Here is a 21,137-nt window from a genome sequence, read left to right as displayed (position 1 = left end):
GCACACTGTGATTGGAAAAATGAGAGAGGGTCCATCTTTTGGGGTCCAGCAGAATCTCTCCAGCTTGTGTGGGAAAGGTCTGTGTACTGTCAGGTTGAACAGGGGGGTACCTGACAGCCCATCCAGGAGAAAGGCCCTTTGCAGAGGATAAAGGTGGGTGAGTTTCAGGAGCTGTAAAGGTGTCCCATAGCTTCTGTTTCAGTGTTTCTGAAAGTGTGGCCTGGGATGCTTTTTTAACATGCCGATTTCTGCACTGATCCCAGAACTGACAGAATCAGTCTTGGAGGGAGTAGGACGTTAAGCCTTTTGTCTGAGACTGAGCCCGAGTGGCTTTCTGGACAGCCTCCCAGCCCACATTCAGTCCTGCCTACCATTTTGACAGGGAGACTCACTTTCAGTCACACTGTAATACTCCATAGCCTTTTCAGACGAAGATTCCTCTGCCCTGCCCTCCCTTTATGACTTGGGATGGAACCAGAGTCACAGCCTCTGGGCTAAAGGGCAGAGCTGAGCTTGATCCAGAAAGGGGGCAGGGTACAGGCCCCTCTTGACCTGAAGGAAGAAAGCAAGAGCCTTATCAGATCTACGGGGCTGGCCAAGCGATGCCTCCTGTGACTGCTCTTTGTGGGTACCTGGGCACAGACCAAGAAGAGAGGGTTTCCGATTTGGCTTGGAAACCTGCATGACGTCTGTCAGCACTTAGTCCCTAGGGGCAGGGAGCACCAACAGGCAGTTTGTGGCCTCGAACCCTTTGCAGCAGTGGGTGGGTCTACCCTCCAGGGAAATAAACACTGCCATTTAGCACATTTTGCAGATGGCTAACATGTTTTGCCTGCCACCCCGCCCTGCACTGAGCAGCCCGGGGGCACTATTCTAAATCAAAGGCCCTTTTCTCTGAGGAAGAAGGCCTGGGCACGCTCTCGGCCCTCTACAGCAGCTTTTCTGAGTTCCTGGTCCTCTGTCCATCTTGGGAAATGTGTCAGCATTTTGGAGAAAGATAAGAGTGAGTTTTGCTGTTTGTATTATTTAAATTGAGTAATCGGCTCCCTTGAAACCTGCAAAAGCTCTCCCAGAAACAGAGATAAGCTGAAGGGCAGACAGACCCAGGTGGGCCTCTCCTCTGCTTATTAATACTATGCCTGTGGGGCCTTCCCAGCACAAGCCCCTTCCCCCATATCCTTTGTGGTAGCTCCTCTCTGAAGTGCCCAGATAATAGTACCCAGATAATAGTATCTCATGCATATTTCCTGAGTTTTTCAGATGCTAAAAAAAACACCACCAATGGAAGCCCCCAGACTTTCTGGCACCTAGGGATTGATCACCATCAACCCATCAGAGTCGTGCACAGCTGATCACATACCCTGGGCTGAGCCTCCCTCAGCTGGTCTTTAAAAATGCTCAGCTGAAACCCTTCAGGGAGTTCAGGGTTTTGGGGGCACAAGCGACTCATTCTTGCTTGGCTCAGCAAGAAATCTTTCTCTGCTCCAAACTCCGATGTTGCGGTTATTTTGGGGCCTCACTGTGCCTCAGGCACACCTCTTGCCTAAAGCCCCAGGTACAGGCACACCCACTTGGGGTTCCGGGCTGCTCTGCCTTCTGCAGTCTCCCCCCATCTCTTCTCACACCTCCACCTCCCTCTTTGGAGCTGGACTGAATAGCAGAGATGCCTGGAGGCCCCTTCCCAGAAACAGGGGCAGAAAGGAGGCACCCAGGACTACTCCCTCCCCACAGAGCTCAAGGGAATCGCCCAGCGAGCCTGCCTTTCCAAGCTGGTCTGTGCCTCCTCTGTACCCTGGTGTCCTCCATGGCCCCAGGCTTCATTCAGACTTCTGCACCCAGACAACAGTACTGGAGCCCAGGAGCTCCTGCTTCAATTAGTGGGCTCTGCTCAGCTGGGGATACCAATGGTTTTCTTCCCCTTACCTCTGCACCCTTCCTCCTCCCCATTTCATTTTGTTCTCAGTTTTCAGTCTCTTAGGAAGAGAAGGACAATTCTAATTCTTCCTCCTAGAATGTATGACTCCTAGCCCAGTGATGACTTCTTGCTTTCGGCTTCCTGGCTCTGCTGAAGCAGCCTTTGGAATTTCACGGCTCCCTGCCAGAACCCCCGGTTCTTCCCAGCATCTGTTTAAACACAGCACTTCCGGGGCAATGCCCTGCCCTTTGCCTTTCTAACCTGGCTGTCATCTGGCTTCAAATTCCAAAAGGGATTTTACTGCCTGTCAGGTCAGTAACAGTGCCCCGTGGTTAGAAGAAAAGCCTTAACAGTACATTCTCTTTGGGTATGGGGTTGCCCAAGCTTTAAAGGTTGGCACTTGGGGAAAATTTCAAGGCTTCTCTTTGCAAGTTGAAAAAACCTTAGCCTGGTAGCCCATTCAATGCCCTTTCTCGTGAGGGCCAGCCTGCCTGTGAGCCCTTCCTTCACCCACGACTCCTTTTCTTCAGCTTCTACTTGTACTTTATCCAGTACCCTGGCCTCCTGGACTTTGCTTAAGGTGTTAGCTCTGTCTGAATCACCTTCCTCCACGCCATTTTCTATTTCTGCACGGCACAGTTCCGACCTATGTTCTGTGTCAATGCCCACAACTAAAACTTCCCTAGATCCCCTCCCATCCAACTTAATCTCTCCCCCCAGCCCCTGCCTTCCCATTGTGCTATTTTGAGATATAGCTATATTGATGGTTATATTGAGATATAATTCACATACCATCAATTCATCCATTTAAAGTATACAATTCAATGGCTTTTAGCATAGTCACAGAATTATGCGACCATCCCCACAATCAATTCTAGAATATTTTCATCACCTCACCACCACCACTCAATACTCTTTAGCCATCACTCATCAGTCCACACCACCACCCACCTTCCCAAATCTCCATCCCTAAGCAACCACTAATCTACTTTGTCTCTATAATGTTGCATTTTCTGGACATTTCCTATAAGTAGAATCATATAGTGTGTGGTCTTTTGTGACTAGCTTCTTTTAATTGGGATAGTGTTTTCAAGGTTGATCCATGCTGTTACTTGTATCAGCAATACTTCATTTAAGAGGGACATTTGAAAAACATTTTAACATCTCTGAAATAAGGCTGCATCTTCAAATCAATGGTGTGTATGGGTTAATTAGCAGCTTTTCTTTCTTAGTAATACTTAAAATAAGGTTGCATCTTCCAATTAATGGCGTCCAATTCAGTGAAATTTTATGTTTATGTCTCTGCTTTATCTCCTATCACAGTTAGCTTTGCAGCCAACTCATTTGTTTATGTGTCTGTCTTGTCTTGTAAACTTAGGCCCCGGAAGGATAGCAGTGATGTCTGAATTATCTTTGTATCCTTCCAAGGACCTAGCACAGCGCTTGGCTTTCAGGAAGTGCTCAGTAAATAGGAAAAAGAGCTAACGTTATATTCAGAGACATATTCTTCAACAATAACATGGCAGAGCAGAAGAAAGGTGCAAAATTGTCTTGCACGCTGGGTGAGTCTGCAGTGTGCTTGTGATTGTTAAGTTTCTGGTGATTGATAACATTCATTAACTAAACATTTGAGCGCCTGTGTGCTAGGTCCTGTGTTCTGAGCAGAGAGCATTACAAGGATGCTCAGGACATATTCTCTCTCCCAAGGAACTCCTATTTTGGAAAGACAGTTATATAAGTGGTTCTACAACAAGAAGGGTGGATGAGTGTGGTGTAGGGGCTACCAGTGCTATAAGACGGAGAGGTAGGAGAAGTTAGAGGGTGCTCCTGGGCTTAACTCGTAGGCATTTAGGGTACAGTATACATAGCCTGACAGTCCTGGGTTCTGCCACTTTTCTGTGAACTTGGCCATGATATTGAACTCTCCATGGCTCTGTTTCTTTATCTGTACAATGGATGTAATAAAAGCATGTATCTCTTGTAGTTGTAAGAATCAAAGGAGATAATGACTGTAAAATATGACATGTTAGGAACTACTCAAATAAACAATAGTTATTTTTGTGAATCTTAGATCATTAAACCTTCAGAGAGTTTAGAAATTATTTAATCAACCCTCCCTCCTGTACACCTAACGTTATGCTTGAGGATCAAAGCTGCAAGTGGCCTACCCTCTGGGTGTAGGAGGTGGGGACCGGCTTCCCGGAGGGGAGACATTGGAAGAATGAGAGACGTTAAATTGGCTGAGAAGTTTCAGCAAGTAAGATGGGCACTTTGGAGGTGAGTTTGAGGAGTTCTGTTTCTCCAGCCCAGCCCACTGGCCCTCCTTTCTCTCTCCCCATGGGCAGCCACTTCGTTTATTCTAATGGAGCCTTCATATTTATATATGTAATCTATGCCTGTATTTGAACAGCTCTTAGAAGGAATGTCTCAGCCCCATCTGGGTCAGAAGCTCTGCTTCCTTCCTATGTATTATTTTTCTTTTCTCAACAAACCTGTACTTTTTCTGGACTGTCAGGGGCTGAGGTTTCTGCATTTTTATTCCTCAAGTATCTAGCATGATGGGCAAGGATTTCTATGGAAGTGTTTTGTTTTTTTAACTTTTTCCTTTGAAACATTAACAAGGGTGGTTGAATGAAAGATGAATAACTATATTTGGAATGAATAATGAATACATTAACAAATACATAATTATAGGATAGGCTATAACAATAGGTACCTCAAAAACATTGTGTTTATTTTCCAAGGGGAAAAATCAGGTCTAGATTAAAGCTAACAGAATTGTACTCACTTATTAACTTTTTCTTAGTTTTATGGATAATATTTTACTCGTCAGTGTTCAATCAACAGAGCTAGAATGATTGGGTTTAAAAAGTTGGCCTCTTTTCTAATAGGCATGGCACCTGGGAAACAATTCTTTTCTTTTTCTGCTAGGTAGACAGGCTAATAAAGTTGCTAACCCCATGGCTACCAACCTATGTCTATAAGAAGATGATGACAGATACATAAGGCCAAAAGCATTTTTGAACGCTGAGTCTAAATTCTTCTCTCCCCACCCAACCCCTAGGAGCAAGAGGTGGCTCTCCAATTTCAGGGCATTGGTCTCTCAGACCTGGGTCTGAGCATGGGAGGCCAGTGTGCACATCCCAGAAGCGGGGTTCTATGACTCAGCGAACAGAGTATGTGAAGGAAGATTGAAACTAATAGGGGCTTAAGGAAGGTAAGGTCGTTGCCCTCCCACTTAAAAGAGTTTCAGATGAAGATGGTCCAAGGTAAGAACGACTCCATTGTGTAGGCTCCTTTTTCTGCTCCACTATTCATAGGGCGTGGTCCTCCAGTTCCCAAGGTAGCAGCTAGAACCCCAGCCAAATGTCTGGAGGGGACAAAGAAGGAGGCAGAAAGCCCATATTTCTTCCTTTTAAAAAAGTTTCTGGAAGTTAGCAAACAACTCTAATACTGCTTTGATCAGAACATAATCATGGCGACACCAGGCCCCAAAGAAGGCTGGGACATGTAGTCTCTATTCTAGGTGACCATGTGCCCAGATCAAAACCACAGCTCAATTACAAAGAAGGAGGGAAGAACGACTATAGGGGTAGCAATAGCTGCCACAAGGGTGTGCAGCCCCAGTACTGGTCCCTGCGTGTTAGGGTAGGTGTGGACTGGGGTGGGGGAGTAATCATTGTCCCCCAGGAAAGCTCTATCAGGTAACAGGCCCATGTAAAGAGCTGTCCTGGGAGTAGCAACTCCCCTTCCCGCTAATAAGAGCGGGTCACAAGGCTTTGCCCACTCCTCTTGCAAGAGCCCACACTCACCTAGGGTCTCTTCTGAATGCAGCTGGAATGTTCTGTCCCTCTGCTTCACCCCTTGACCACTTTCCTTTCAGATTAGATTTGAAACTGGGCTCAGACACCTGATAAACCTGTAATCTTGGAAAGTTATTGAATATCCCTGCACCTCATTCCTCACAACTCTGAAATGTTAATCATCCATAATAATAATATGTAACAATAATAATCAGGCCCAACACAAAGTAGGTGCTTTAAAAAATGTTAACTTACTTTCGCAACCAAGTGGGCTGTGTGAAAGCGGATGCCCTCGCCCCCTGTAAAATTGGCATTTTCTTGAGGTATTCCAGACATAACCCATACTCTAACCTTTATCCAATTCTGATTTTTAAAAGAATGCTAGATTATATGGAGTATAGCCTATGTGCCAGGCACTATTCTAAGTGTTTTGTGTGTGTGAACTCATTTAAACCTCCCCAAACCCAATGAACTAATCACTACTGTCCCCACTTTACACAGAAAGATTAAGCAATGTGCTGATGCTCTTAAAGCCAGGAAGTGGCAGAGCTAGGCCGTGGGTCCAAGCAGTCTGGCTCCAAAGCCTGTGCGCTTACCCATGAGCAGTAAAGCCTCCCTGGGAGCCCCCCACCTGCCCCCTCATCTGTTTAAGAGCTTGATCAAAGCTCCGTAAATTTCGCCAGGATCTGAGGCTTCCCTCCTGCCCTCCCCATCCTTTATCTTTGTAACTCTCAGTCTCTTACAAAATCCTTTTTACTCGGGTTAATGATCAGTTATTCAACAAATATTTGTATCAAGATTCAGCCTTTGTCTTTTAAGAGTTTACCGTCTTGGGGAGATAAGAAGTTAAAAGACAATTGTACCATATGATTCAGCAGTGGTACTTCTGAGTATATACCCAGAAGAATTGAAAGCACAGACTTGAACAGATATTTGTACACTAATGTTGATAGCAGCATTGTTTTCAATAGCCAAAGAGTGGAAACAACCCAAGCATCCATTGATGGATGAGTGGATAAACAAAATGTGGTAGTACATACAATGAAATACTATTCAACCTTAAAAACGGAGGACATTCTCATACATGATACAACATGGATGAATCTTAGAGGCATTATTCTCAGTGAAATAAGCCAAAACAGAAAAGGACAAATTTTACATGATTCCACTTATATGAAGGATGTAGAGTAGTCAAATCCATTGAGACAGATTGCAGAATAGTGGTTGCCAGGGGCTGGGGGAAGGGAGAATGGGGAGCTAGTGTTTAATGGGCATGTAGTTTCAGCTGGGGAAGAGTAAAAAGTTCTGAAGATGGATGGTGGTGATGGTTGCACAAGTATGTGAATGTATTGAAGTCACTGAACTGTGCACTTAAAAATGGCTATCATGGCTAAGAGGCTGCAGAGTAGGGGCACCTGACCTGGGAAACTCCACTTGCTCATCTATCTGGTCACTGATACAAAAGGTCACTTTGCCTGTCTCCTCATTTCCTTTTCCTTGGCCGGTTGGAAGCATTCCCTTCTCTTGGCCCTCAGCCTTGATCTGTGGGGACCATTGTGGGGGTCATGAGCAGCCTGGTAGAGTAGCTCATTGCTCTTGGTGCTGTCGGAATCCTGCAGGCGCTGTGTAGGCTCCTGGGGTCAGGACTGGGGCAAAGCGCAGGGAGCCCAGGGCACAGCAGCTGAGGCTTGAAACCTTTATGGCTGTGGCTTAGCAATCCAGGGGAGTGAAGATGGAAGCCTGGACCAGACAGGAGTGAGAAGAGATGGAGGGAAGTGTTGAGATTTGAGAATGGCTGATAGAGCTTGGTGGCCAATGGGAAGAGTGGCATGAGGAGAAAGAACACCCAAGGAGGGACCCCCAGGTTTCTGGTTTGGGCAACAGGGTGAACGGGGGTGATACTGCTGCGAGGTGGAATACGGAGGGATGGTTGTGTTTGTTGGGGGAGGAAATAAGGTCTGTTTTCTATTTTTGGACATGCTGAGTTTCAGGGACTTGCAATATAGCCAAGTAGCCAGTTACCCTAAAGGAAATACTAGTTTTAATTTTATACAAAGAAGACTCAGAAGGATCCATTAGGGAGAGCAGATTAAGGTTTGAAAAAGAAAAGAAAAGAAAAAAGTAGTGTTTAGAAACCTTCCAAAGAGAATAGAGGACCAGGCGTGCAGCTTGCATACTTCTGGCATCTTCCCGTGCAAGTCTGATTTCTGATTTATGTTTAGTTTCAGCAAGTAACCCACACTGAGTTTGCTTCTCTTGGTTCTCATTAGCAAAACCACTGCTTGGAATCCAGAACCAGTTCTGTGGTCTTCCTGATTGAAATCCAAGCCGTCAGTCATTTCCAGGGCTTGAAAGGGAAGAATAAGACCCTTTAGTTTCTCAGTACCGTAAAATGCAGCCCCTTAATTTTACATCATAGGGAATGATTTCTTTGCTTGACTTGCCTTCAAAAGAGTTTTCACTGGGGAGAGATTTCTATGATTTAATTTGCTTTGTTTTTAGATTATGTTTACCTCCCATTTGACATCTATTATCACTGCGGTTGCAAAATTCAAACATTACTGCTGGGAACCCTGACTGGCCTTGACCTTTCCTGCCTGTCCTCGCTTTCTCATGGCCCCCAGAGCTCGAGGCTACCACCATGTAAATCATCAAGTTTATACCTGAGACTCTCCTCCCTCTGCTTAAACTTGGCGCAGTTTCGCTTCACATCTTAGCCTAATTTTCCTTCCTCTTTTGAGATCCAGTGCAGAGAACACCAAAGATGGACTTGGGGCACTTGGGTCTGGGGCACTGTCCTACTGCTTGTCAGTTTGTGTGACAACAGAAAAAACAAGAAAGAGCCTATTGTGATACAGCTGGTACTTTTACACTGGCCTCCTGGGCCTCAATGTCTTCATCTGTGAAGTGGGTATAAACATAAACCCATCTTTCATACGTCACAACACTTGAAAAGACTGACTGCTAAGAGATACGAGAGTCTGTGGGAAACTTCCAGATCTGATTAAAAATATATACAATATTAAGCTTACAGCTCGTGTTTCTGAAGCTCCTGAATAGCTACTCTCCTGGTTTTCTTTCCATCAAAAATACCTACCAGCTCCGATTCCAATGCTCTTTTTACCTGAATAATATTAAATTATACAAAAGCTACCATTTATCAAGCTCTTACCAAGGTAGATAATAATTGCATTAAGAATCCCCATTTAGTTTGGAGTCTTGAAAGCAGGTACAAATACACCCATTTTACAGGGGAGGAGAAAGAGGCTCAGAGAGGTTGAAATAGCCAACCCTCCTTTGCACAGTGAATACATAGGTGAGATAGGACTATCAACCAGGTTAGCTGTGAATCTGGACCTCTGGCCTTAACCGGTAATTTACTGACCCACTTAGCTCTTCACTTTTCAAAGCAACTTCTTCCTCCTCTGCCTCCCACTCTCTCTTTCCTAAAAGCATCTTTACTTCCAGGCCTTGAAAATGCGTATTTTGGAAACCACGAGTAAATGAAAGAAATCTGGTTGGATGTTCTCCACTGGGGGCCAGTCGTGAGTGCGGGGTGGGGAGGAGAGGGATGGAGGGAAGGGAGGGGGTTAACTGGCTGAAGGAAAATACATGTGACTGTTTGCTGCACCGCATCATCTTTACTCAGACAAGAGACGCTGGGGCCGTGGAACAGTTCTCCAGAAGAGGAGAGGCTCCTTGTTGGCATTTCAGCTGCTTGGTCCCTAACTCCTCCCTTTTGACAATAATGCTTTCCACCCAAAATCTTGTATGACTTGGGGGTTGGCCAGAGGAGGGAGGGATTGGGGGGCCCAGCCGGAAAGGGGGATGGGGAGAGAAGGAAGATTAAGAAAAGAAAAGCAGCTGGAACGCATCTCCTGGGAACTGGCCAAGAAGGAGGCCTGGGCCCTGGGAAATCTTCTGGTCTCCTGTTAGGTCACCCCTCCCAGCTGCCTTCTCAGTCTGTGTGACACAAGGACTTGGCCCACTTGTGGCCGCTTCCAACAGAAGGCGTTGCAGATGTCCCGGAGGACATGGAGACCCCACTGGGGGAGGAGACGTACTCCAAGCTGCAAGGAGCCCTTTGCCAAAACAGAGAGATGTCCTTCCACGGGTCAACATTGCAAAACAAAAAATTAAAAAAAAAAAAATCCCTGGTGGAGCGAGACTCCAGCCAGCAGGGCAATGAGGTCGACAAATACATGGCTATTTAGTGACAGACAGACAACGGAGGGACTGATCTTGCTAGAAGAAGAATTTTTAAACTTAAGTATTTCTGCAAGACTGAGCTCCTGCAGAGCTCAGCATGGGGTAGGAGCCCATGTGGAAGGAAAGGAACCAGGAAATGAGTTTGATGGAATGAATGTGGGGAGAGTGAGAGAATCCCCTGTGGAGGATCTTAAAGTCATTCCAGGCTTGTTTTAAATTTAGAGAAAATTAGGTCATTCCGGAATCATCTTTGGTCTGTGCATGAGGTCAGGAGAAACTATGTTAGGAGATAAATTATATCATGTCACTTCCCTGCTTAAAACCATTGGGAGCTTCCATTAGAATATGAGTAAGTCTCAAACTTCCTGCTGCCGGCTGCAGACTTCATGACAGGTCCCTGCTGATGTTTCCCACTTCATTTCCCACCCAGTAGGCTCCAGCCGTGCGGCCTTCTTAGGTTCTGAGAGCTCTAAACTCTGGGCCTTGGCATCTGCTACTCCCTTTGCCTAGAAAAATGTTGTTCCTGGCCTTAGCTTATGATAGTACTTCTCAAACTGCAGGTCATGACGCATTAGTGCATGGTGAAATTGACTTAGTGGGTCATAACCAACTTAAAAAAAAAGTTAAATATAATAGAAAATGTATTAGATGTATTAAATTTAATAGAAAATATACTATATAAGGGGCGAGGGTATAGCTCAGTGGTAGAGTACATGCTTAACATGCATGAGGTCCTGGGTTCAATCCCCAGTACCTACATTAAAAAATAAATAAAAATAAACCTAATTACCTCCTCCCCCAAAACAAACAAAAAAAGAAAAACAAAAGAAAATATACCGCAAAGACAGATATTGTTTTATGAAATATGTATGTGTGTATGTGTATTCTGGATTATGAAATAATATAAAACTCTTACTAATGAGTCTCAGTCCATAAACTTTGACAGTCACTGGCTTAGGAGTTGGTGATGCATAATTCGGGCTTTTTTTTTCTTTCCTAACAGTATAACCTAGCAGGACCCTATAGGACCTTCCTGGGACAGACTTCTCCCCATATTCTCTTCAGTAGCTCATCTCTTAAGTACCAAGATAATAGTATCTCATGCATATTTCCTGAGTTTTTTCAGATGTTAAAAACCACCACCAAATGGAAGAAATTAACTACTTGATGATCACGAGCACACAGCCCCCAGACCTTCTGGCGCCCAAGGACTGAACACCATCAACCAATCAGAATCTTGCACAGCTGATCACATACCCTGGGCCGCTCCCCCCCACCCCCTACCCCGTCAGCTGGCCTTTAAAGATGCTCAGCTGAAACCCTTCAGGGAGTTCAGGGATTTTTTTTTTTTTGGGCACGAGTCACGTGTTCTCCTTGCTCGGCCCAGTAATAAACCTTTCTTTCTCTGCTCCACACTCCGAGGTTTTGGTTGGTTTGGCCTCACGGTGCCTCGGGCACATGACCTTGCGTTCAGTAACAGCAGGGAACAACTTTGATTTACAAGAAGCTTTCTGATCTCTTTGTAGAGGCACTATTATAAATGTTCGATAGAAATGAATTGAGCCTGGCCTCAAAGATCATTAACCAGCTTTAAAAAGTTTTCACATCTGCTTGAAAGCTGGTTAGTGTCTTCCTGCTTCCAGGCTCCAAGCCTTTGTGGTGGTAATAGGAGAAAGATAGCATGTGGGAGCCATGATTAAAAGTTCTATAGCAGACATTGCTGTTTAGCCAACCCAACAGCCTTTCCCAGACTCCTATTTGCTTGCCATATTTTACTGCAGAGCCTGGAAAAGCTAAATATCCCGCTCTTCAGATGCCCTTGCAGCTAAGGATGGCCATGTGACACCGATCTGGTCAGTGAGACGTAAATGAAAGTCTGCTTGAATATTGCTGGACATTTTTTTTTTTTTGCTTTTCTAATAAAAGAAGCTCTGGTTGGCATTGCCTACACGTACTCTCCTTCCTGCTCTGAATGAGGACGTGAAGCCTAGAGCTGTTTTGAATCAGCAGCAGCCATATTTTGATGATGAGGGAACGTCCTAGAAAATCAGAGATGCTGGCTCTGATAACTGGGAATTCTGTAAGCTCTACTCATGTCACATTTGCTGATGTCCCAGTGGCTAATGCCAAGCTCAGAGTCAATATGGCAGAGAACCATACAAGGGTGTGGATACCAAGAAACGTGATTCACTCAAGTCCTTAGTATAACAATCTACCATTCCCTTCCTCAGGACACTTTATTTCCATCTATTGGAAAATTGTTATAGTATACTTATTTTATTAGAACAAGACACTTGGCTGTCATCTGCTTAAAAATTATTGTAATAAATATGCAAATTTGTGATGTCTAAAATGTGAATGGTACCCTTTTAGATTTGGCATCATGGTGCAGTGCACAACCCGCACAACCATATCTAGTGGCCCTAATAAGTCTCAGCTCACTTTGTGTGTGAGGATCAGGCTCAAGCTTTATGTGTCTTTGGTGCTTCACACCTAATACCATGCCTGATATTTTATAAGTACGTGATTCTTCTGTCACTTTCTCCAGATTCCATTTGCCTACCACAGAGCTGCCAGGGTTAACTTTTTAAACAAAATAAAAATAGCAACTAATATATTTTGAGCCCTTCTAATTTAATGTTCCAGGCACTGGGCTAAGTATCTCATTTAATACTCATGACAACTTTAGGAAGCAAACATCTTTATTATTCCCATTTTATAGGTGAGAAAATTGACATTTAGACATATTTTGTAACCTGCCACAAATCACACAGCTAGTTCAAGGCAGAGTAAAACTGGAACTTTGCCTCCAAAGCAGTATTTCTCACAGCGAGATCTCTGTACCATCTGCAGCAAAATCACTGAAGGTACTTGTTAAAAATCCAAAGTCCTGGGCCCCACCCCAGACTTACTAGGGCTTCAACCTCTGTGCATGGTTTACCAGGTTCTTCATAATTTCATCTTTGCCTTCCTTTCTTCCTTCATCTTGGCTTGGCCGTCTCCACTGCCTCCCAGTACCTGCACACAAATGTACACACAGCAGATACACGCAGAACTCAAAATACTGCAATATGCTGGTTCCTCATCTTGGAACCTGCACTCACACAGTTCCTTCTTGGGATAACTTCACTTCCATTCCTTCCCACTTAGGCCGCAGTCTGCTGAAATTCCTTTTATCCTGCAAGGCTCAGTTTAAAAGCTAACTTCTCTGAGCAGCCCTTCCTATTGCCTCTTCCACCAAATGGTTGATGCTTCTCAGCTTTTCTCAGTATTCACTGTAAGCTCTACACCACACTTACCAAGAAGCCTGCTGGTTTTTTTCCCTCATGTCTTTATTCTTATCATATTTCTCACGTCTCACTTGCTGTGACCTCAGTGGGGCATTCAGTGAGTTTCAATTTTTTTTCTTTTCGATACAACTGACACATAACACATTAGTTTGAAGTGTACAACATAATGATTCAATATTTGTATTCATTGTGAAATGATCATCTCGGTAAGTCTAGTTAACCTCCATCACAGCACAGATACAAAACTTTTTTTTCTTGTGATGAAGACTTTTAAGATATACTCTGTTAGCAACTTTCAAATATGCAATACAGTATTATTAACTATAGTCACCATGTTGTACGTTGCATACCCATGACTTGTTTTATAACAGAAGTTTATACTTCAATAATTTTTAATAGATATTTTTTAATAAAGTCAGATGCTTTAAAACAATACTTCTAATGTAAAAGTCATAACTTCTTAATAAACTAGGTCTCATATCTCAGATGAAAGTAAAACAAACAACCACAAAGCAAGAGATCATTAAAAAAAAAGCAGGAATAGGAAGAAATGCTAGTATTTAGAGTAAATATAGATTCAAGGATATTTCCTTGTTTTTATTTCATTTTTGTTACAGAAAATTCAAATATACACCAAAGTAGAGACCAGCACACTGTTTCCTGGAGTACCTATCACCCAGCAGTTACCACCATGCTGCTGTTCTTTCAAATGGTGCAAATTCTAAAATGCTATTATTAATTCAAAAACAGAAAGCTAAAAGCAATTTAGTTAATTTTAAAACACCCTTGTGTGTAATATTGAAAAAACCAGCCATAGTTTAAAAAGAATGACATTAACAGTTACTATCTAGTCATTGGTGATGAAAACCTACAGGAGGGAATGTGAATCAACAGTTTCCTACTCTAAGCAGCTTTTGGGGAGGAGTGAAAAGAAGATGGGGGTCTCAGACTGCCCCGGCCTGGGGGCTGGGCTGACAGGTGGGGGAGTCAAATACTTTCTGCTTTCCTGCTCAGATTCATTAGTGGCTGGTTGAAAGCTAGATAAGAAAGTGATGATAACTGGGCCAGAAGTTTCTTTGAAGGGAAATGGATATCTAAGGTTTTGACTTCCGCCATGAATTCACAGTGAATCTTATTTTTAGACGTCAGATGCTGTCTTTTGGAAACAGTCCAATTATAGTGTTTTGTGAGTGGGTGTTATACATTCATTTGTTTACTGTAAACATTTAAAATATCCTACAATTTGTGACTTTATCAATTTTTTAAAAAAAGTATTCTGGGAGCCTCAGCAAATGGCAGTGGCCTGGGATGTTCCTGACCTCTGTAAGACTCTGGTGGAGGTTAGAAGGATTCAGAAAACCTTGTGCCCTTCAGTGTTGCCCCTGGTTTTCTTCACAGGTGGCTCCTGTCTGAAACTGATGGAAATAATGCCAAAGTTAGAACGGTGTCCAAGAATGGCAAAAAGACCAAGAAACCATCGGTAAGGAGGCTGAAGATACATGACTGGGGAAGCAGCAAGGAAAAAATAAGAGAGAGAAATGGGGTGGACATACTAAGTCTGGACCTGTGAGACAGGGGAGACCCTCCGTGGACTTGTGGGGGCCACAATAGGAAATCTGAACTTTCATTTAGTATAAATGTTTTTGCCTCTCTTACAGAGGAGAAACCTTTCATATCCTCTCAGGGTACAAAAAAGCCAGGGTCTTAATAATTAATTTTTTTAAAACTTGAAAGCAAATCCCAGGGTACCTGCCGTAGACGGACACTCAGGGAGAGCCTGAATTCCCTTGTCTTAGAAGAAAAGGAACGCTAGGAGGCTTCCAACCCCCACACCCTGGGCAGGCAGCTCTGACAGAGCCCTCTCAGACCCCTGGGAGGGCTTCCTGGCTTGTCGCGCAGGCGGACAAGAAGAGGAATTCAGGGTTTCCTTGTAGGTGCGCTGACCCGAGAAGGGGAGCAGCCCTTGGCAAAGCAAGGAGTAAGAATTGGTGACAAGATTCACCACCCCCCCACCCCCCCACTAGGAACGCGGGAAGTCTTCGTGGAGTTGATGGTGTCCTGGAGAAAGGGTGGCCTTGGTGAAAACTGCAGGGTCAGCTGGATGCTTGGAATGACCGCTCCCGACTGCCTGCCCTCTCTAGGCTCTCCTCCTGAAGGGGAAGGATGTACAAGGGGAGGGAAGGCTCCCCCACACAGAGAAGGCTGTTGGGCGGGGAAAGAGAGCTAGCGTCTGGGAGAACCGCCAATAGACACAGTCCCCGGGGCGGCCCGCTAATGAGCTCATCCATCCAGGCAGGTTAAATGACAGGTAAGTGTCGCCCAAAATGCAGTTCACACAGCTGAAGGTCACAGAGGGAAAGATACGCAGTCGCGATGCTTTCCTTTGCATGCGATTCACGGTGGAGGGGTTGCAGGAGAAGGCGGAAGGATAGACTAAAAGAATGCATTTTTTCCCTCTCCTTTTCTTTTCTAGTAGCAAGGGTGTAGAGCGTAAGCGTGGCATTTCTCAGAAATCTAAAAATAGAAGTGCTTCTTGTCACAGATTTAATTAATATTTCCCAAGTATTTTTGACTTGCAGCGCCAAATTAATTTGATTATAAGCTGTTTAGGGCTCTTGCTAGTGAATGAACACATGCTCTTGGGCGTCTCCCCCCAGCCCCCAGTAGAGGGAGAACACAATGCTAGGCTTTTGCAGTCCAAGTATATGCAACAAGCTGCTGCTGTTTTATGTCTATATATAAAGAGAAGCCACATGGAAATGTGAATGAGGCATGAGATTCCAAGATTTTAATAAATACCAAACAGGAAAAACTAAAAGTACTTGCTTGGGATGAATGGTGTTCTTTGCCAACTGTCTGTTAAAGCATTTTGATTCCAATTCAGGAAGGAGGGAAGGAAGGGAGGGAGGGAGAGGCAGGAAGGAAACCTCTTCTGGTGCATGGGGTAATACTAATACATTCATTCCAGCTTCCCACGCCCATGGCATCTTTCTCCTTTAGAACTCTATTTTTATCTGTGTTCTCTTTATAGCTTCTTTCAACAGGTTTCAGCTTACAGATGGGTGATGAGGCATGAAGAAGGTGAAGTATCCAAACTGGATCCCAATATGAACCTGGTTTCAAGTAGAGTTTCTTTTAAGACCTGGCACAAGCTTAACCCCCAGCAAGCTAATTCCTCTCCCATTCCTGGGCATTTGCAAGCACCGAGCCCGAGCCCACGGGAGCAGGAGAGGAGCAGAAGGGTCATTATTTGGTTGTGGCCTCCTGGTTATCAAGGGCCTCACATATGGCCTTTTGGCATTATCTCCAGATAAGCCTATACATGCAGTCATTATATTAGTGCATGCATGTCAAGAGCTTTGGTTTATTAAAAGATCCTTAAAACACACCACAACTAAAGTTTTTGTAACTGTTCTGGCATGTCTCTATTTCGAAACAGATGTTCAGAGCGTCAAATGAAGTAGCCCAGGCCTCTATCACCTTCTAAGACTTGAGTACACCGTGATCAGACGCACACAAGCAGAGGGTAATCTTTCCTGCGTCCAGCGTCATCCTTGATGAAGTGGAGGGTAGAAGCTCCCCTCAAGTGGTCTCCCCCACTAAGAAGCCAAGGGGCGATGACAGAGTCTACATCGTATGGGAACCCTTGGTCTCCGGGAATATTTTTTTGCGGTTTTCACAGCTTTTTCCGGAGCCGCGAGTGGAACCCGTGGAGGTAACAGACACAGAAAGTCGCGCAGCTTCTCCCGCTCTCGGCCCCGCCGGGCCCCGTCCTCCCAGCGCCCAGCGCCCCGGGTGTGGGGTCTCCTCACTCGGCTCCTTCCTCCTCCGAGGAGCGCCGGGCGGCAGATGTTCATTGTTAGAAGGAAACGTAATCAACCGCGGCTGTTTCCCGTCCGAGATAATGCCAACGCCCCGGGGAGGTGCCAGACCTGGCGGGGGGATCGCAGCGGGGCCGGGAGGACCGCCGGCAAGTTAAAAGGGAAAACGAGGTTGGAGACCTTGATTAGCGGCTTTTCATTTTTCGGGTGGAGCCGAGAGGAGAGGGGAAGCGGTCAGGGAGGGGGCGGACGCTTGGCTGCTGACTGTGTAGGGGGCGCGGCGGGGAGACCGAGGCTGCGAAGAGGTAAGTAGGGCGGCCGCCCTCCCTCCCTCCTGCGGTCCCCGAGAACATCGCGACGGCCCGGGGGACCGCGGATGCGAAGGCAAGGAATTCGGGGTCTCGGTGCCCAGGGAGGAGATGGGCCGTGGGGAGAGGATTTCACCACAGAATGGAGTGGCGGGTGCTCATGTAGACGTTCCAGACCTATTCACGGAGGGCAGTCAAAGCACAGGGGAGTTAAGTCAATGTGGCAACCATTATTTAATGTTTATTATTATTTTGGAAGCTTGTAAGCACCTGGAGGAGGGCAGGGGCCAACTGTGTCTGTTTTGCTCTCTGCTCTATCACTCCCACCTGGAATAACTCCTGGGAAATAGTATGAGACGTCCACTAACCAAGTGCCTATGAAATATATAACGTATATATGTATGATATATATGTGAAGTGTGCGTGTATATACTTTATATTTGTGAAGTCATCTGATCCTCGGCATAATCCTATGAGATGTTAGCCCCATTTTACAGATGATCAAACTAAGGCATGGGATGATCAAGGAGCTAGCACAAATAAGAACCGAGTGGAGTTTGTTTTTGCTTCCCCTGAGTTGTCTACATTTTCCCACTAGATCTTTATCTCTAAGATCCTTAACTGCTTTCTTGGAAATCTGTACTTGGAAAAAGAACTGTAACTCGCTCATACTAAGGTTCATGCTAAGCTAATAGCATTTCATCTTCAACCAGTATTCAATGAGGCTACCCAGCAAGATAGGTAGATGGATAGAATGGATTGATTCATGAGAAAGCAAGAATAGTAAAATGCTAGCAGTAAAATCTAGGTAGTGAGCATATGTGCTTTCACTGTAAAATTATTTATTTTTTGCTATATGTTTCAAAAATTTCAAGGCCTTGATTCCTATATGGGAAAGGGGAGGAGTACTGATTGAAAAAAAAAGTAAGACAAATTTTTGTCTATAAAGAGCTTTTACTCATTAGAGAAAATAAAGCATATATACAAATAACTGATTTCTAACTCTGGGATAACATTTTGAGATCATAAATCAGGACTTTTTTTTTTTCTTTCTGTATGTTCTTTTCCTTCCCCACATCCAAGACAAGGGATATGGCTGACTGGGGAAACTAGAAGGAGGCTGTAGCTCTTTTTGGCTTTTATGTCAAAAAGTCTGGATTTTCAGAAGAGCAGAGGAGTATTGCTTCCTAACCCCTTCGATCAGAAAGAGATTCTGGAAACAGAGTGGCTCTGCTGACCTGCTGGCTTGTGTTAAGAAGTAGTAAGTGCTCAGATTAGAAATGGCTGTGTGTCCTTTAGAAGGGTAACCACCTTAGTCTAATTTATTTAAACTAGGACACATTTGACAGCGAAGGGCGCACTATTGATAATTACACTGGGGCAATAAGCATAAACAGGATTGTCCCAGGTAAACTGGGATTTATAAACTGGGAACAGAGGCTGCCTCAGAAAAGACTTGAATGCTTATGTTTACTTACTGACTAAGGTGGCCCATTCCCTTCCATTCCACCTTCCCTGAGAGTTAAATTCCATCCTTAGAGAGTCATTCCTTTAACTTAAATTTGACCCTTGTTGAATTTCAGCTAGCTAGGTTGCTCCTTATTACCTCCTTTGGCTTTGTTTCCTGCATGTCCACAATCCCCAGTGCTCCGTGTTTTTCTTTTCTCTCCTAAGTGATCGAATTCATTCCATGACACTCACTACCAACATGCATCTGGCTCCCACACCCAGTACTGACCTCTGTCTTAAAGCTCCAGAAGCATCAGAAGCAGGGCACAGAAGCATCAAGCCACTGGGCCTGAAGGGGCCCTGCAAATAGGAGTGATGGATGGAGAGCCAGGGTAACCTAGGTGACCGTTAATTGATGGTGCCTTCCTCCTTCCTCCTTCCTTCATGGCTCTGCACTGCCAAAGCCCCCTGGAGCCCTGGCACAGCTCAGGGTGATAGTGGGGGAGCGGAGTGGGCCTAGAAGTCATCAAGATAAAATGAATATTACTCATCTATTCATTCAACTTGGAAAGGGAAGAGAGAAGGAACAACTAACTAGATGGTAATACAAGAGCAGGGATCATATCTGTTTTGTTCAACACCTTCTAACAGAAGCATTTCAAAGTAAACCTTAAAAATTATTTGTTGAATAAATGAATGAATGAGTCAGGGAGGTAAATCTGCTCTGGGAAGAATGGTAGTGCTAATAACAGAAACAGAGACAGGAAGTGAACTGGGTTTAGGAGGGAAGACAGTTTTGGTTTTGGTTTCAAATACTGTCTTTGAGGTGGCAGCAGCATAGTCCCAGTACCGAAGTGTGAATCAGCTGGTTATGTGTGGATAGAGCTTTAAGACAGAGGGCAGTGCTGGCTTTCAGAGCCAGGTACATGTTGGCAGCGAGTGTCATGGAATGGATTTGATCACTTAGAAGAGAATAGAGTAGCACTGAGTGCTGGGGATTGGGGGTAAGCAGGAAATAAAGCTAAAAGAGATAATAAGGAACAATCAAGCTATTTGAATTTTAACAAGGGTTAAGTTCAAGTTAAAGGAATGACTCTCTAAGGATGGAATTTAACTTTCAGGGAAGGTGATATGGAAGGGATGGGCCACCTCAGTCAGCAAGTAAACGTAAGCCACTAACGTGTGATTTTTGTTTGTTTCCAATATCTATTTTTAATTTCTTTGTTTTGTAACAGAGGACCTTTGCTCTCACTAAGTTTTTCCCCCCAACAATTTATTTTGAAAAATTTCAAACATACAACAAAAAGAATTTTACCTTGAAAACACATAGACTCACAGCCTAGATTCTACCACTAACATTTTACTCCTCCTGTGTTACACTAATCTATCCATGCTCTCTCTCTACTCATCCATCAGTCCATTTTAATTTTTGATACATTTCAAAGAAAATTGCGGACACCCCCTAAATTCTTCAGCATACCTATTATTAACCAGAATTCAGTATTTGCTTAGTTTTTTTCTTTTGATGTAATAATTAAATACAATAAAATGCACCAATCTTAAGAGTACATGTACTGTTTGTCCCAAACATTTATTATAATAGTTTTCCAAATATACAGCAATGCTGAAAGAATTGTATCCTTTACTCATCACCTAGATTTTACCATTAACATTTTCCTATACTTGCTTTTCCATAATCTACCTATTCATCTGTTTCTCTGTCCATTAATCCACCTAATTTCAAATACTTTATCTCCAATACTTCAACATGTAATGTATATCATAAATCAGAGATTGATATGTATGCAGTTTTCTTTCTTTTAATGAAGATTTTACACGTAGTAAAATGCATAAATCTTAGGTGTACATTCACTAAATTTTAACAAGCAGACACCTGTGTAACTCAAACCTCTATAAGATATAGAATATTACTATCAGCCAAGAAAGTTTCTACGTGCTCCTTCCCCACCCAAGCCCTGCCCTCATTTGCCCCAGAAACAATCACAGTTCTAATTTTTTTTCCACCAGAGATTTGACTTGCAGTATGTACATGAAAGGCTTCTATCACAGTGTAATATTTTTGAGATCGTTTATATTGTTGCTTGTATCAATAGTTCATGTCTTTTTATTACCGAGTAGAATTCCATTGAATGAATATACCAAATTGTTTGTGAGCTCTCTTATTGGTGGATACCCGGGCTGTTTGCAGTTTTGGGGTATGTTGCTATAAACCTCCTTCAAGTCTTTTTGTGTTTTCATTTCTCATGGGTAAATACCTAAGATTGGAATTGCTGGGTCATAAGGGTAAGTATATGTTCAGTTTTAAAAGAAACTGCCAGGTA

General features: G+C 44.0%; 1 long non-coding RNA gene and 1 other non-coding gene across 3 annotated transcripts in view; both read left to right on the top strand.

Annotated features, from left to right (window-relative positions):
- Window positions 1-21,137, top strand: part of LOC140686876 (uncharacterized) — a 65,292-nt gene that overhangs the window by 28,770 nt on the left and 15,385 nt on the right. For both annotated transcript variants that reach the window (XR_012060866.1, XR_012060860.1), the window contains 2 exons: window positions 14,616-14,697; window positions 16,657-16,932. This is a non-coding gene — a long non-coding RNA (uncharacterized lncRNA). The remainder of the gene's footprint in view (window positions 1-14,615; window positions 14,698-16,656; window positions 16,933-21,137) is intronic.
- TRNAV-AAC (transfer RNA valine (anticodon AAC)) lies at window positions 10,615-10,686 on the top strand. The gene has a single exon. It is a non-coding gene; the product is annotated as a tRNA-Val (tRNA).

This window comes from Vicugna pacos, chromosome 2, assembly GCF_048564905.1.
Source record: "Vicugna pacos chromosome 2, VicPac4, whole genome shotgun sequence".
Taxonomy (NCBI): Eukaryota; Metazoa; Chordata; class Mammalia; order Artiodactyla; family Camelidae; genus Vicugna; species Vicugna pacos.
This window is presented reverse-complemented; position numbering and strand designations above follow the sequence as displayed.